General features: G+C 36.4%; 1 long non-coding RNA gene across 1 annotated transcript; it reads right to left on the bottom strand.

Annotated features, from left to right (window-relative positions):
- Positions 1-5949: 5949 nt before the first annotated feature.
- LOC135001540 (uncharacterized) lies at positions 5950-10585 on the bottom strand. The gene is made up of 5 exons (XR_010202942.1): positions 10454-10585; positions 10260-10326; positions 9304-9383; positions 6788-6880; positions 5950-6027 (listed from the first exon to the last, which is right to left on the bottom strand). It is a non-coding gene; the product is annotated as an uncharacterized LOC135001540 (long non-coding RNA).
- Positions 10586-15500: the final 4915 nt, after the last annotated feature.

Raw genomic sequence — 15500 nt, 5'->3', positions numbered from 1 at the left:
TGATGAAACAGACACCCTCATTGACCAAGTTATTCATCATACATGTCAGCTATTTGGTCCCGAAGCTTTTAATGTACACCAGAAATTTAAAAATAATACTTGGGAAGAAATAGCAAAATCTGTGTCTACAGCTCGAGATATACATCGAACTCCTGAAAGCTGCAAAAAGAGACTACGTGACTGTAAGAGGAAGACAAATCATAAAATAAAGTGTAGAAGAAAACTCCAAAAGGTTTGGGAGAAAAAACTAGAAGAGCACTTTAGAATGGTACAAGATGACGAGAGGCCACCCACTGGTTCCCAGGGTAACTATTTTACAAACTATAAATATGTATATAACTATATCTAGATAGATAGATAGATAGATAGATAGATAGATAGATAGATAGATAGATAGATAGATAGATAGATATATTAGCGTATTGTCCATGAAAAATATCAATCCACCAGATGTGTGTGTGTCTATATCTATATACACACAAACATAGGTGGAGTATGCCATATCCCAATATCAATCAATAAAAGAAAAAATTTTAACACATATATTTTAATGGGAGAGTAAGATAGTGAAAAATTTGTTTTATGATGGCAAATGTGAAAATAATTATTTTAATACACAACATTATAAAGAAAATTACATAAATTGACCTTCAGGCTGTTTGTATAATGTGTATATGAAACAAATTAATTGTGTAAATATACACACACTTTGTTTAATGCACAAAGTATGTTAAAAAATTGTATAAAATGACCTTACGGGTTTGTGTATAATGTGTATATTAAACATAAATGCACTCTGTGCTTCAATTTGGACACCATCGCCATGCGATCTCATTATGATATGCAGTTAGTACAAATACTTTCAAATTGTATATCCAAAATAGTACCTGAACCCATCATTTAGGATAAGGTTTACTCAATGTGTGTGTGTGTGTGTGTGTGTGTGTGTGTGTGTGTGTGTGTGTGTGTGTGTGTGATATTAAAATGTTTAGTAACTGTAATATTTTTATTTTATTTTTTATATTTGCTAAAGAACTTAAGGTTGCTCAAGAAAAAAATCAAAAGAAAACACATAAGAAAAAGCAGAAGAATTTGGAAGAGCAACAGTCTGGTAAAAAATTTAAAACAAAAGTAAAAACGTTACAACTAAACAGTAAATAATGTTTGCAATATTGTATGATGTTATATCGTGAGTTAGATAATAAATAGTTTATGTAAGATATTTCAAAATATAGTGCATATGAAAACATATACTGTTAATTTCTTTGTTCTATTGAGCCAAAATAAATACTTTGGTCATAATTAAAAATCAATGTAATTTTTTTTTTTAAATACATATATAATTATTAGCTGAAAAAATAGTTCATTGCTAAGTAAATGCTAGTATAATCAAAATAAATTAATTAAATTAAAATCTCTTACTTATGTCTCTCGTTTTATCAACGAGATATACCAAAAGTTAACTGATTACTTTGTAATTGATTATCAATAATTACACTTATAAAGGACATTCTACGAACGCTGCTGCCGCCAATGGTTAAAATTGCAGGCGCAAAGGAGAATTATGCCATTCTTTATCAGCCCAATCCTGCTGCTGATGCTACTCTTCTAAATGCTGTAAATGTGTGGACTACAGGCAACCCTCACTATGTTATATATGTAAGATATCCGAACTTAATTTTTTCATGTAGGAGGTCATTAGGTAGATAAACATTGATTGGGCTACTAAAAGTCAACATTTATTATGTAGACATGGTCATTAGATTGACATGAGAAATAAGTAGACCTGAGTCCAACCTTCTTAATTTAATTAGTTATTTTTCTTCCTATTTAAGGATCAACTTGGACAACAATTGGGAATGGGAACCTGCAAATAATACAGCGGTAGCTGAGCTAGGCACCTTACACAACACATCACTTAACGAGGAATGTGAGAACAAAAACAGAATTAAAAACCCATGTTGAAAATTTTTACTATATAACTAATTACCGACAACCCTTCTCCATACACTTATGTCTTGTCACTATTCATCCACGCAAGGCCGACCAGTAATGATTTTTAACTGTCACCCCCTTACCGGCCACACAGATAAGTGTTAGAGCTTTGTATTAGACTCACATTATTTTTTTACAGATTTTTAGTCAAATATTTCCACAGTGTGTTGTAAATTGCTACCTACTTTCCTGAGTTAGCGTTGAACCTAAAAACATACACACATGCTATCTAGCATCTTATTCTAATTTTATAAACATGCCCTCCTACTGTAAAATAATATTGTGCTAGCTATAATGTTTTACCCTATGTTGTAGAAATAAATCAAAAATTGGATTATAAGCTATATTATTGAGCCAAAAAGGCTTTTTTCTGTTGTAATAAAATAATAATAATAAATATAATAAAATATTATATGTATTAAAAAATATTACTCTAAAAATATAAGTAAATACATTTTTGAGGTATGCTTTACACAGTTTTATAATGCTAGAAATATTGTAATGTCTATAAAATATTATGTATTTATATGTATGCAATGTTAAATATACCTATTATTTATTTCAGGTTCCTTTACAACAATTTCAAGGAAAGTTTCTTTTTCTGAAACAAAAACAGTTATGACAGACAATTTTCCTTCAACTGCGGATGAACCATCAGTGATGCCACATATTTTAACATTGGACAATCCTTCCATGGTGGACGAACCATCAATGCTGCATCATGATGCAACAGCGGACCATGCTACCATGTTGGACCAACCATCAATGCTGCAACATACTTCGACAGTGGATGATACTTCCTTTGTGGCCGAACCATCAATGCTGAAACATTCGGCAAGAGTGGATGATCATTCCACGGTGGACCAAACATCAATGATGCAAGAATATTCTTCTGTGGTTCACAGTTCCACTACGGTAGAGACTTCCACGGTAAATGAAACATCCATGAGGCAAGAACAATCAACAATGGATGATCCTTTCATGGAGGATGAAAATTCAACCATGCTAAACCCTTTAATGTTAGATAAAGGTATTTATTTTAATCAATATAAATAAAATTTACTATCATTGATATTCAATATGGTTAAAAACTATGTTTAAGATGAATGGTATTTATCTATTATGTTTTAAGCCATAGAAAGCAACATGGTGACTGCCACACAGACACAGGATAACATTAATGAGGAGCCTGTATTGCACAGCCAGAAAAGTAATATTGATACAGAAGATACCAACCAGGTGGAATTGAATGCAGAGACTGCACATTCTAGTGTAATTGACCATGGTCTTCAAGACCAATTCCTGGACTCTACAAATCAAGGTAATTTTTTTTAATGTATAAAACATAGATTTTAATGAGATCCACTATCATTAATAGATACTGGTTTTTTTATAACTTGATTTTTTGGTTCTTCTAACTATACTTAATAAATTGTCTGTAAATTGATGTATTAACTGTACCTAGAACTTTTTATACACACAGAATGTGAAGTTAGCAGATCACAAACCATTAGCCAACAGGATTCTTTAAAGGAAGCCATGCAGCTAATTGAGAGGAATAGAAATGAAGAAATGAAAAAAATTGAACATCAAATAAATCAGCTGAATAATAATATACAGATTCTCAACACAACACAAAGACAACAGAATCAAGCACTTGTCACTCTTGCAAATTTTTACGATCATCTTGTTTCATCACAGAATGTGGCAGCAATCAACTACCAACAGATGCAGCACAGTATAAATCAAATGCTAGCATGGCAGTATGAGACTATTACCATCACACGCATGATTTCCACTTTCATGCAACTGTTGACAGAAGAAAGACAAAGAATGTCCAGATCAGATAATCCTTCTTGTATATCCAATGCTACAGCAGGAACCTTTGTATCCAGCTGTACACGTGGAGACTATGTAACAAGCTCTACACACAGAGAGTATGCAACGAGCGCTGCACCTGGAACCTATCTATACACCACTTTACCAGGAGAATCTGTATCCACCCCTGCAGCAGGAACAGATGTATCCACCACTTTACCAGGACCCTATGTATCCACCACTGCAACAGTAACCTATGTATCCACCACTTTACCAGTATACTCTGTATCCACTGCTGCAGCAAGTACCAATGTTTCCACCACTTTAACAGGACCATATGTATCCTACACTTTACCAGGACCCTATGTATCCACCACTGCAGCAGGACCCTATCTATCCACTACTTTAACAGGACCCTATGTATCCTCGACATTATCAGGACCCTATGTATCCATACCTGCAACAGGACCCTGTGTATCCTCCACTTTTGCGGGACCCTATGTATCCATCCCTGCACCAAGACCCTTTGTATCCACTACTTTAACAGGACCCTATGTATCCTCGACATTATCAGGACCCTATGTATCCATACGTGAAACAGGACCCTGTGTATCCTCCACTTTTGCAGGACCCTATGCATCCATCCCTGCACCAAGACCCTATGTATCCACCACTGCAACAGAACCCTATGTATGCACGACTGTAACAGGACACTATGTATCCTCAACTTTAGCAGAACCCTATGTATCCATCCCTGCATCAAGACCCTATGTATCCACTACTTTTACAGGACCCTATGTATCCTCAACTTTAGCAAGACCCTATGTATCCACCACTGCAACAGAACCCTCTGTATCCACGACTGTAACAGGACACTATGTATCCTCAATTTTAGCAGAACCCTATGTATCCATCCCTGCATCAAGACCCTATGTATCCACTACTTTTACAGGACCCTATGTATCCTCCACTTTAGCCAGACCCTATGTATCCACCACTGCAACAGAACCCTCTGTATCCACGACTGTAACAGGACACTATGTATCCTCAATTTTAGCAGAACCCTATGTATCCATCCCTGCATCAAGACCCTATGTATCCACTACTTTTACAGGACCCTATGTATCCTCCACTTTAGCAAGACCCTATGTATCCACCACTGCAACAGAACCCTCTGTATCCACGACTGTAACAGGACACTATGTATCCTCAATTTTAGCAGAACCCTATGTATCCATCCCTGCATCAAGACCCTATGTATCCACTACTTTTACAGGACCCTATGTATCCTCCACTTTAGCAGGACCCTATGTATACAACAACTTACATGGAGACTATGTATCCACTGCTTATAGAGGCCTCAATGTATCCACCACTGCACCAGGGCCCTATTTATTGAAGCCAAAACCAGGACACTCAGAATCCACTACTGGACAAATTGCCTCAGAATCCCCCGCTGACTCAGGACCCTCAGAATCCACCGCTGCACCAGGAAAGTATAAATCCACCGCTGCACCTGTACCCTCTGAATACAGCCCTGAAAACACAAATTTGAGAAGCATAGCTGTAGCATCAGAAGTGCACTCAAGATTGCAATTGGCTTATCGACCTAGCTCAAGCTATGATGAGAATATGGATCTTCGAGTAAGATTAGAGCGTGCAAATATTCAAATTCAACATTGGAAGAGACAGGAAGCTAACGATGAGGATGAAGCTTAAATATTAAAGGTAATGAATAAATGTATATAGATTGCATTATCAGATAACTAAATATGGTGAGACATATGTGCTATGCTTTTTTTGAAAAACGTAACATAAAAAATGTGTTTCCTCAAGATAACAAATGTGCCCTACTCAACGATCATCATCCTGCACTTAAAAAATCCTACATATAACACTAACATTTATTATTTTTAATTAGTTTTAGCCATAGGCTTCTTATTCAAATTGCGAGTTTGAATCACCAAACTCAATAGGAAACTAAGTTAATCCTACATTGATTTTCTATTGTAATTTTGTGTATGGTTTGTAAATTTTTCAAAAAAAAAACATCATTTGATTTACTTTGGATACAGTCTTAGCAGAGTGTTATAGGCTACAAGTTTAGACATCACAAGAGTGGAGTATAAGCATAATGCTGGCATGTAGCATACAAATATATTTGTTTTATGTAGAGGACCAGAGCTCTGGAAACACACATGTAGACAAAGTTGCCTGAAATATAAAAGGAAAACAAATAAAAAAAGAGTAAAGACATAAGGAAGAAGAGTGTTAAACAGGATATAATAAACTTTTAAATATATGTAGATATTTTTAAGTTATTTGGACAGAAATCTGTCCCTGAAGAAGGGGATTTTTAACAAAACATGTAGGCAATAAAGGGACACTTTTTGCATCATTGAATACGGCAGTGTGAGTGCAGCCGATTACCTTTCATCTACATAGTCATCTTATGCCAAGCTGACGAGGAGGTCACTGCAGCATATTGTATTTATTGTTTGGAGCACAGTACAAACTGACACTATATATATATATATATATATATATATATACATACATCAAACATCGGCACCGCAGACTAATAAATTAAACTCAGAAATACGGCATTGCTTTGTCAAAGAAATGCATTCTTTCAGAATGTATTTTATTAGTCAGTAGTGCTTCCATTGAATGGGGATTTTTGGAATATTTTGGGGTTGTTTGGACATGATAATTTTGTCTGTGCCGTGAAACATAATTTATGATGGAACCCATTACTATAGTGCTTGTATATCTTTAACTTAACCATTGTTAATACCAATGATGGAAAAATCTTCGGTGCACTACTGATCTAGAGTCACAATGAGAAATATATATTGTAATATTTTATTATAATTAGGGTTGTTACCTTTAAACCTTGCATTTCTTTTAAAATGAAGACTACAGTTAAAGATAAGGTGGACAAAAGTATGGAAATTAACTTTCAAGAACTTACCTGTTTTACTTCATTTTTAGATATGTCACAAACGGTCTTGCGAGCCAGGGTGAAGGAACTGAAGACAGAGGGATACAGAGTCATCCATGTGTCCTGTTTGAAAAGACAAATCGATAATAGGAATATACTTTCTGAGATACTTCAAGTCGTGCATTCCTGAAAATGTTCTAAATTTATTTTGTTTTGTTTTGGTTTGTTCATGTTGGTGGGGTTCACATACTAATATGTTCAAGATAAAAATAGAGAAAATATATGTACAGACACATATTCCATATTACAGTGATTGTTCATGCATATATATATATATTATATTCTAATAATATCCCAAAAAAATTAATGCAAGTTTTGTATTGTTAATAATTTGCATTTGCTTAACAATGCATTTATATATTCTAAAAATATATACAAAAGATTGGCGCTCTACAATACACACACTATATGTGGTTGGATTCAGGCGGCTGCTCACCAGTTGTGGGCGGGCTGCCCCAACAATGGATCAAAGTGAGTGTGAAAAAAGAAAGAGTGGGAGCGCAGAATGAATACAATATATTGTTTTATTTAAAATATTAATATGTCATCCACATAAAAATGCAGTACATGAACTAGCCTAAGAAAAAACAATTGATATTATATAAATGTAAACGAGACTGCCATATCTCCTGAACAAATATGAATAAAAAACCTTTAATAAACCCTAGTTAGGGCTGCATTAATGCTTCATGAAAATCAGCCGTGCGTCCACGAGCTGAAATGATTGTAAAAAGGAGACTGCTAAAAAGTGCCTCTGTTATAAGTCACTGTCCTCCTTATACACAATAGAATCTCATTGGTAGAGAGTGTCCCAGTACTGGACTTGCGGACAACCGTGCTGTAGTATTATGTAGCAAATGGATAGTGATGGTCAAATTCAATTTGTGGTATATCACCTGATGTAGAAGCCTCTCCGTCAAAGGCGCTGTACTGAGCCGGGTTTGCTGGGGCTCTGTGCAGTGAACGTACAGCTGGTCTCGTCACCGGTGTACCATCCAGATGAACACGGTAGTTTAATTCTGCTGAAGGATGCTGTACCAGTCTGGATATGCAACAGTGTAAAAATACTGGAGCAGCAGATTCTCCGTCCGCTGGTGTAAAAATCCGTATTAATTGCGGCTACGGTCCACTCGATGCATGCGGCTCACAGGGTGTCAGGAGAATATAGCAGTCCAAATGAGGTCCTTCAAAGGAGTACCTTTGAAATGAAATGAAATTCATTTCCTTCTGATGAAACGGCCAGCGTTGTGGGACGAGAAACGCGTTAAGGTACTCCTTTGAAGTACCTCATTTGGACTGCTATATTCTCTTAACACCCTGTGAGCCGCATGCATCGAGTGGACCGTAGCCGCAATTAATACGGATTTTTACACCAGCGGACGGAGAATCTGCTGCTCCAGTATTTTTACACTGTTGCATATCCAGACTGGTACAGCATCCTTCAGCAGAATTAAACTACCGTGTTCATCTGGATGGTACACCGGTGACGAGACCAGCTGTACGTTCACTGCACAGAGCCCCAGCAAACCCGGCTCAGTACAGCGCCTTTGACGGAGAGGCTTCTACATCAGGTGATATACCACAAATTGAATTTGACCATCACTATCCATTTGCCACATAATACTACAGCACGGTTGTCCGCAAGTCCAGTACTGGGACACTCTCTACCAATGAGATTCTATTGTGTATAAGGAGGACAGTGACTTATAACAGAGGCACTTTTTAGCAGTCTCCTTTTTACAATCATTTCAGCTCGTGGACGCACGGCTGATTTTCATGAAGCATTAATGCAGCCCTAACTAGGGTTTATTAAAGGTTTTTTATTCATATTTGTTCAGGAGATATGGCAGTCTCGTTTACATTTATATAATATCAATTGTTTTTTCTTAGGCTAGTTCATGTACTGCATTTTTATGTGGATGACATATTAATATTTTAAATAAAATAATATATTGGATTCATTCTGCGCTCCCACTATTTATATATTCTAATTGTATTTGCAATAATATTTGAATAGATTACCAATCGGAACATATTTGTGTGTTTAATGTACACATTACACAATTTTGCTTCCAAACTCGCAAAATAGTAAATTTTTAATATTGATATATAAAAAATTGGAATTGTAAATTAAAATTATGAAGGTAAGGATGGGATCAGATTAGCAAATATATATGGTTCTTTGATGGCGTAAACCATCTAGCCAATTCACGCTATCATCATTTCCCATGTTTCCCTCAAAGACATACACGCGTATGTATTTCCCACATATTGCGTCATTTAAGTTTTAGGGTGCTGTAAGTATGAGGAATAATAATAAAAACAATAAGCTAACATAGTATTTTCAATGAATAAAACTTTTATTTTCTAAAGGGTGAACTTTGAACAGGTTAACATATTATAACTGGTAATAGATTTATAAATAAATCTTGAAAAAAATATATTGTATATGTTTCTATAATAAAGATTAATAAGAATAATATCACCGCATCAGATTATGTTATGTAGGATCAAGATGGTTTTCATATTCTTTGTTGTGGATTCATTGTGGATCAAGTTTCTTTTCCTGTATTGAAAAAATAGTCATACACTGTGTGCACAAACAATGATGATTCAATAAAAAAATTTAAAAAATGAACTTTTTTTACGTGTTTTCTATATAATAATATAAAAACAAAAAAAATTTTTTTTGTCATATTTGTTAATCTAAGAGTAATCGTTTTTTATTTTACATTAAGGGAAAAAATCTGTCAACTTTAATACCCAAACATTGAGAGATATTACACTGTTTTATTCGTATTGTATAATTTTCTTATTGTACTATATTTTGGTAAATATACACAGTTTCTGAAGAAGATGTGGAAATACTATTGCCATCCTAATCTGACAGTGTTTATATTAATGATGGATAAAAATTAAGAACATTTTATTTTTGTTATTGTTTCAAATAATTCAATAGGAAAATGTTAAATATATTGCTGTCATAACAATATAGTTAAATATGATATTTTTTCAAATAAATATATTCAGTTGAATAATATTTTATTGTTATGTAATATTAACAATAGAGAGTGGATCCTTACTAGGCATTTCCAAAGTTAGAGATATGGTCCTGTGTAGTAATATATATATTAGTGTATAGGTAAAGCAAATATGTTCATTTTAGATATGTTAATATTTTTAAAGGTACATGATTCCAGGATTCATGTTAGAAGTACAATTTAGTTTAGAATTATAATTAAATAAAAAAAAAAGGAATGAATCTAAAAATGAAGATATGGATATCAGACATTTCAAAGGTCATAACAGTTAACAAGATTATGTAAGAAATAAATTAAAAATATTATTTAATGTATGTAATATGTTTTGTTAAGAGCTGATTAAAGTACGTAAACAGGCTAAATATAAAAATGCTAAAAACTGTTTCAATAGGTATAGTTACCGCAAAACCAAATAATGAGGAGTCCTAATCAGCGGATTGCAGTTGATTGGAAGGGCAAACAAGATAACTAGTTTAGGTGAAAAAAAAATATAATTAACAATGTCAAGATTAAACTATTACATTAGAACAGATGATTAAGGTACATAAATAGAAGACAAATTATCTACATCAAATTGTTTTAAAATGCATATTACCTGGAAAGTAATAAGGAGAAAAAATCTTCTTTGGCTTGCAGATGATGATTGGGAGGTCAGAACAGTAAACTAATTTAAAAAAATTGAGTAAATATATTAGCAATGCAGAAAAGTTAGCAAATGTTTAGAATAGTTGATATGCACTTTGAAATTGTATACAATTTAGAGAGCAATATTAAGGGGGGTACTCATGGAGAGATCCATGGCTAAAATCTAATCAATCTGACTAGATTGATTAGATTTTCTGCACATATCACTCGTGTGTAGCCCCCTCTGCGATAGCGATGCGCGGTGACGAACATCGCTATCGCTGCTGCTAGATTGAGCCTGCATGCAGACCATTACAGTTACATCAATTTAGAGTTAGTGTCTACTATACTATATTGACATTTGTGTGCTAATAAATTCTTTATAATTTAAAAAAATAATCAAATTTAAGGGAAGGGGGTATTGCTTGTTTGAGAAATGAGGTGTAACAATGTAAGATTGTTATTAACCAATCATAATATTTAGTATGTTACATGCACAAGAAAACATTAAAAATTTAATTAATACCTATCAGTGTTTTGCATTTTTACAGTTTATACATAAATTAGAATTTATCTCATTGTGTTAAAAACAGTTATTTCATAAGGATAAGGCCAGGATAACACAGCATGTGTCTAAATGAGTTATGGAACCACAGCATACAGCATGCCTTTAAACTTTTTTTTTATTATAGTGATGCCAACACTGTGGCAGTGCATGCTGGGTAGTTTAGTTACACAGAAGTTGGTGAGACAAAGGTTGCCTAACCATTACCTAGTCCATGGTTTCCTTCGGCATTTTAAATACACCTCCCAGCAAGCATGGACAACATGTTTAAATATAATAAAAGCAAACCTGTGAGAGTGCATGCTGGGATGTTTATTTCAACAGCAAATGGAGAACCACAGCATGTACACCATGAATCAGGCAAATAAAAAAATCTAACCGTTGCAGTAAAAATAGGATTTCAAAAATGGTGCAACCAAATATATATATATATTTGTTTTGATATAGAAAATATTGTAAATCTGTTTGATAAACAATATAATTGTTTTAATTGAAGAATATTAATAAAATGTATGTTAAAATTAATGAAGGGAAACTTTATCAAAAACATTACATGGGTACAACTGTGCTAAACTGAAATGGGAAACCATTATATTTTAAATCTTTAAAATATAGCTAGAGATTTTTGATTGATGTATATTTTAGAATGGAAAACATAATGTAGAAAATACTTGAATAATAGTTAATTTCTATAATTATAAAAATTCTACTTACCAGTAATGATAGCATCCCAAAATTCAATATGTGAAAAGTGGTTTTTTTTTTATGGTATTTTAAATGATTGAAAGTCAACTAATGAAAAATAAACCATAGAAAATATGAAACTTAACTTTAAAATGAAAAAATAACTATGTTTATAATTAGTTTTAAAGTTACTCCAACTTGAGATGGAAGGCAATGGCATTTAGAAATTCCATCAAATCTATGAAACCAAGTTGGGCAAAACATTTCTGTAGTGCATCTTCTCGAGCAGTATTTTCACGTTTGGTTGGTGTTCGGGCAACATTAAAGGTTACTTTTTCAATGAGCTTGGTGGTCATTTGTTGCTCCTTGTGAAGATAGGAGATAAGTTTGTAGACTCCAAACTTTTTCTCTCCCAGGAGAATATTCCATCTCCTGTGCCATCCTTCCAACTTATTTTGGGTCCTTGGAATCCCACCAACCATATTGTCATGCACTGACCACATGCATGGTGGAAACAGTGGGGGAGATCTGTTTTGACTTCTGGTTCGTTCTCTAAGCCGCCCCAATATATATGTCTCCTCAAAATAAGTTACTAATGTAGCAGCATTAGGAGGCATTTCTGATTTTAATTGTTCAAATGCAGCAGGGATTTCGTCTGCTGGGAGGAAGGAATGTGCCTGAAGGTTCCTAAGTTTCATAGCAAATGCATGATCACGTCCATATTGTACAGATAAGCCACATGATTGAATTTTTCGCCAAATATTTTGACCTAAATGAAACAAGCAACACTTATGTGTGCTACTCGGAAAAACTTGTTTAGCTGCTTGTATTGCAGCATTCTCAAAATCTGTAAAAATGTAAAGAGGAGAAAATAGAATATCATATTCCTGTGCATAATCCTGTAGGTCTTCTAAAAAACGGATATAACAAACCTCACTTTTGCTACTAAGCAATCCATAGACCAGTGGGACGAAGCGTTGCGTACTGTCATCTGTGCCAACCATAGCATGAATTGAGTATATTTGTCTAAATAGGGTTGGACACGTTTTGAAAGTGCCATCCATTACCCAATACGGTGCCTCATGAAGCTTCCGCAAGTTAGCTTCTGTACTGAATAATAGTGTCCTTTCGTTGTGGAAAGTACTGTCCTTTCCAAGAAATTTTATCCCATCAATGTATTCCAAATTATGTGGGATATCAATATCATCGAGTGTGGTTGGCTCAGGTGGGCAATCCGCTCTCCTTACCCTTTTCACAAGTTTACGGAGGGATTCACTGTTAGGAAGACAGGCAGCACTAGTAGACGGCATTTGGGCAGTAACCGCTTGAATTATTACAGATGGTGGATCATTGGTATCCCTTGCACGTTGCTTTATTGATGCCTTGGCAATGGCAACATCTGTTTTTTCAGCCTTCGGAGTATGAGTATGTTCTCCATGAGTATTAAGTTGGTGCTGTCCTGCAACAATGGTCGTCTTTGCAAAACATGAACAAGGGCCGGTCTTCCTCTCTGTGCAGTGCCAATAGACGACATCACCACGCTGCTTGTTTTTTGCCAAAAGATATCCGTCTATGTTTAAGAGCATTCCTCTTGTAGAAGGAACCAAACGACATGAAGGTTCATCAGCCATAGTTGAAATACGAATGAGTACTTGATCAGAAGGCTGGATGAATGTCGATTATGTAGACCTGAGCTAAGAGTAACTCTTTATAGCATTTTGAAGAGGGAGGAGAGTTAAAATATATTCAAATGTAACCAATGACCAAAACTTTAAATTTAAATAAGTGGGAGGGTTAAAATTAACAAATATTTTTTAAGGGTAAAACGTTGGGATATTGATTGGATTTAAATAAAAAACTTTTATTAGGATACATACCTATACTAGTATAAAATATAAAAAATGTATACTTAGAGAGGTTTGTCAATAATATATGGAGAGTGCCGTCATACGATTGTTCATGGTCTGGAATGAGACTTGTAGCGACACGCAATAGAAATAACTTTGTGGGTGCCAGAGTCTCATTAGAGGCACATAAAGGGGTACAGGGGGAGGTATGAGAAGAATGGGAGTGTACGTCCAGAAATAGAGGGGTGCGCAGGGATGGGGGGGGGGGGGGGGAGTGTACCATGCAGGGAATGATTGGCGGCAGTGGGTAAAGGCTTGTGGGAGATTGGCGGGCAGCCTTGGACTTGTAGTTCAATGCTTTAGAGGAGGGTATTTGATTTGGAAATTAGCGGAGGAAGCTTTTCATTTTGGATGGATTGGGGGGGGTGTAAATTTGGGAAGGGTGATGACTTCAATGAGGGTGCATAGAATAGTCTGGGGGGGGGGTTAATTATTTGGAGTTTGAAAACAACACGCACCCAACATGTTCTTGGGTGCGTGATCATTCAAAGGTTTTGACAGGAGAGACATGGGGTCTGGGGGAGACAATAAGATAAGTGGTGAACTTTATGTGACTCGGATTAGTATGGTGTTTGTATGTAAGAGACTTGGAGTCTACAGATAGGGGTGTACGGGAGACATAAACATGATTTAATTTGTTTAGTATGGGTGCGCAGGGAGGGGGGGGGATAGTGTACCATGCAGGGAATGATTGACGGCAGTGGGTAAAGGCTTGTGGGAGATTGTCGGGCAGCCTTGTACTTGTAGTTCCACGCATAAGAGGAAAGTCGGGCGGCTGAATCTATTAGCGGGGGTAGCGTCTAATGCAAGACGCCTGATGGGGTGCGCAGGGATGGGGGGGGCTAGTGTACCATGCAGGGAATAATTGACGGCAGTGGGTAAAGGCTTGTGGGAGCTTGGCGGTCAGCCTTGGACTTGTAGTTCCAGGCATAAGAGGCTTGTGGGAGCTTGGCGGTCAGCCTTGGACTTGTAGTTCCAGGCATAAGAGGCTTGTGGGAGCTTGGCGGTCAGCCTTGGACTTGTAGTTCCAGGCATAAGAGGAGAGTCGGGCGGCTGAAGCTATCGACGGGGGTAGCGTCTAATGCAAGACGCCTGATGGGGTGCAGGGGGGTGGGGTGTGAAGAGAACACATAGGAGTGTACGTCCAGAAATAGAGGGGTGCGCAGGGATGGGGGGGGGGGAGTGTACCATGCAGGGAATGATTGGCGGCAGTGGGTAAAGGCTTGTGGGAGATTGGCGGGCAGCCTTGGACTTGTAGTTCAATGCTTTAGAGGAGGGTATTTGATTTGGAAATTAGCGGAGGAAGGTTTTCATTTTGGATGGATTGGGGGGGGTGTAAATTTGGGAAGGGTGATGACTTCAATGAGGGTGCATAGAATAGTCTGGGGGGGGGGGGGTTTATTATTTGGAGTTTGAAAACAACACGCACCCAACATGTTCTTGGGTGCGTGATCATTCAAAGGTTTTGACAGGAGAGACATGGGGTCTGGAGGAGACAATAAGATAAGTGGTGAACTTTATGTGACTCGGATTAGTATGGTGTTTGTATGTAAGAGACTTGGAGTCTACAGATAGGGGTGTACGGGAGACATAAACATGATTTAATTTGTTTAGTATGGGTGCGCAGGGAGGGGGGGGGATAGTGTACCATGCAGGGAATGATTGACGGCAGTGGGTAAAGGCTTGTGGGAGATTGTCGGGCAGCCTTGTACTTGTAGTTCCACGCATAAGAGGAAAGTCGGGCGGCAGAATCTATTAGCGGGGGTAGCGTCTAATGCAAGACGCCTGATGGGGTGCGCAGGGATGGGGGGGGCTAGTGTACCATGCAGGGAATAATTGACGGCAGTGGGTAAAGGCTTGTG

The sequence above is a fragment of the Pseudophryne corroboree genome, unplaced genomic scaffold, assembly GCF_028390025.1.
Source record: "Pseudophryne corroboree isolate aPseCor3 unplaced genomic scaffold, aPseCor3.hap2 scaffold_165, whole genome shotgun sequence".
Classification (NCBI taxonomy): domain Eukaryota; kingdom Metazoa; phylum Chordata; class Amphibia; order Anura; family Myobatrachidae; genus Pseudophryne; species Pseudophryne corroboree.
Note: the sequence above shows the minus strand (reverse complement) of the source record. Positions and strands in the feature narration are given on the sequence as shown.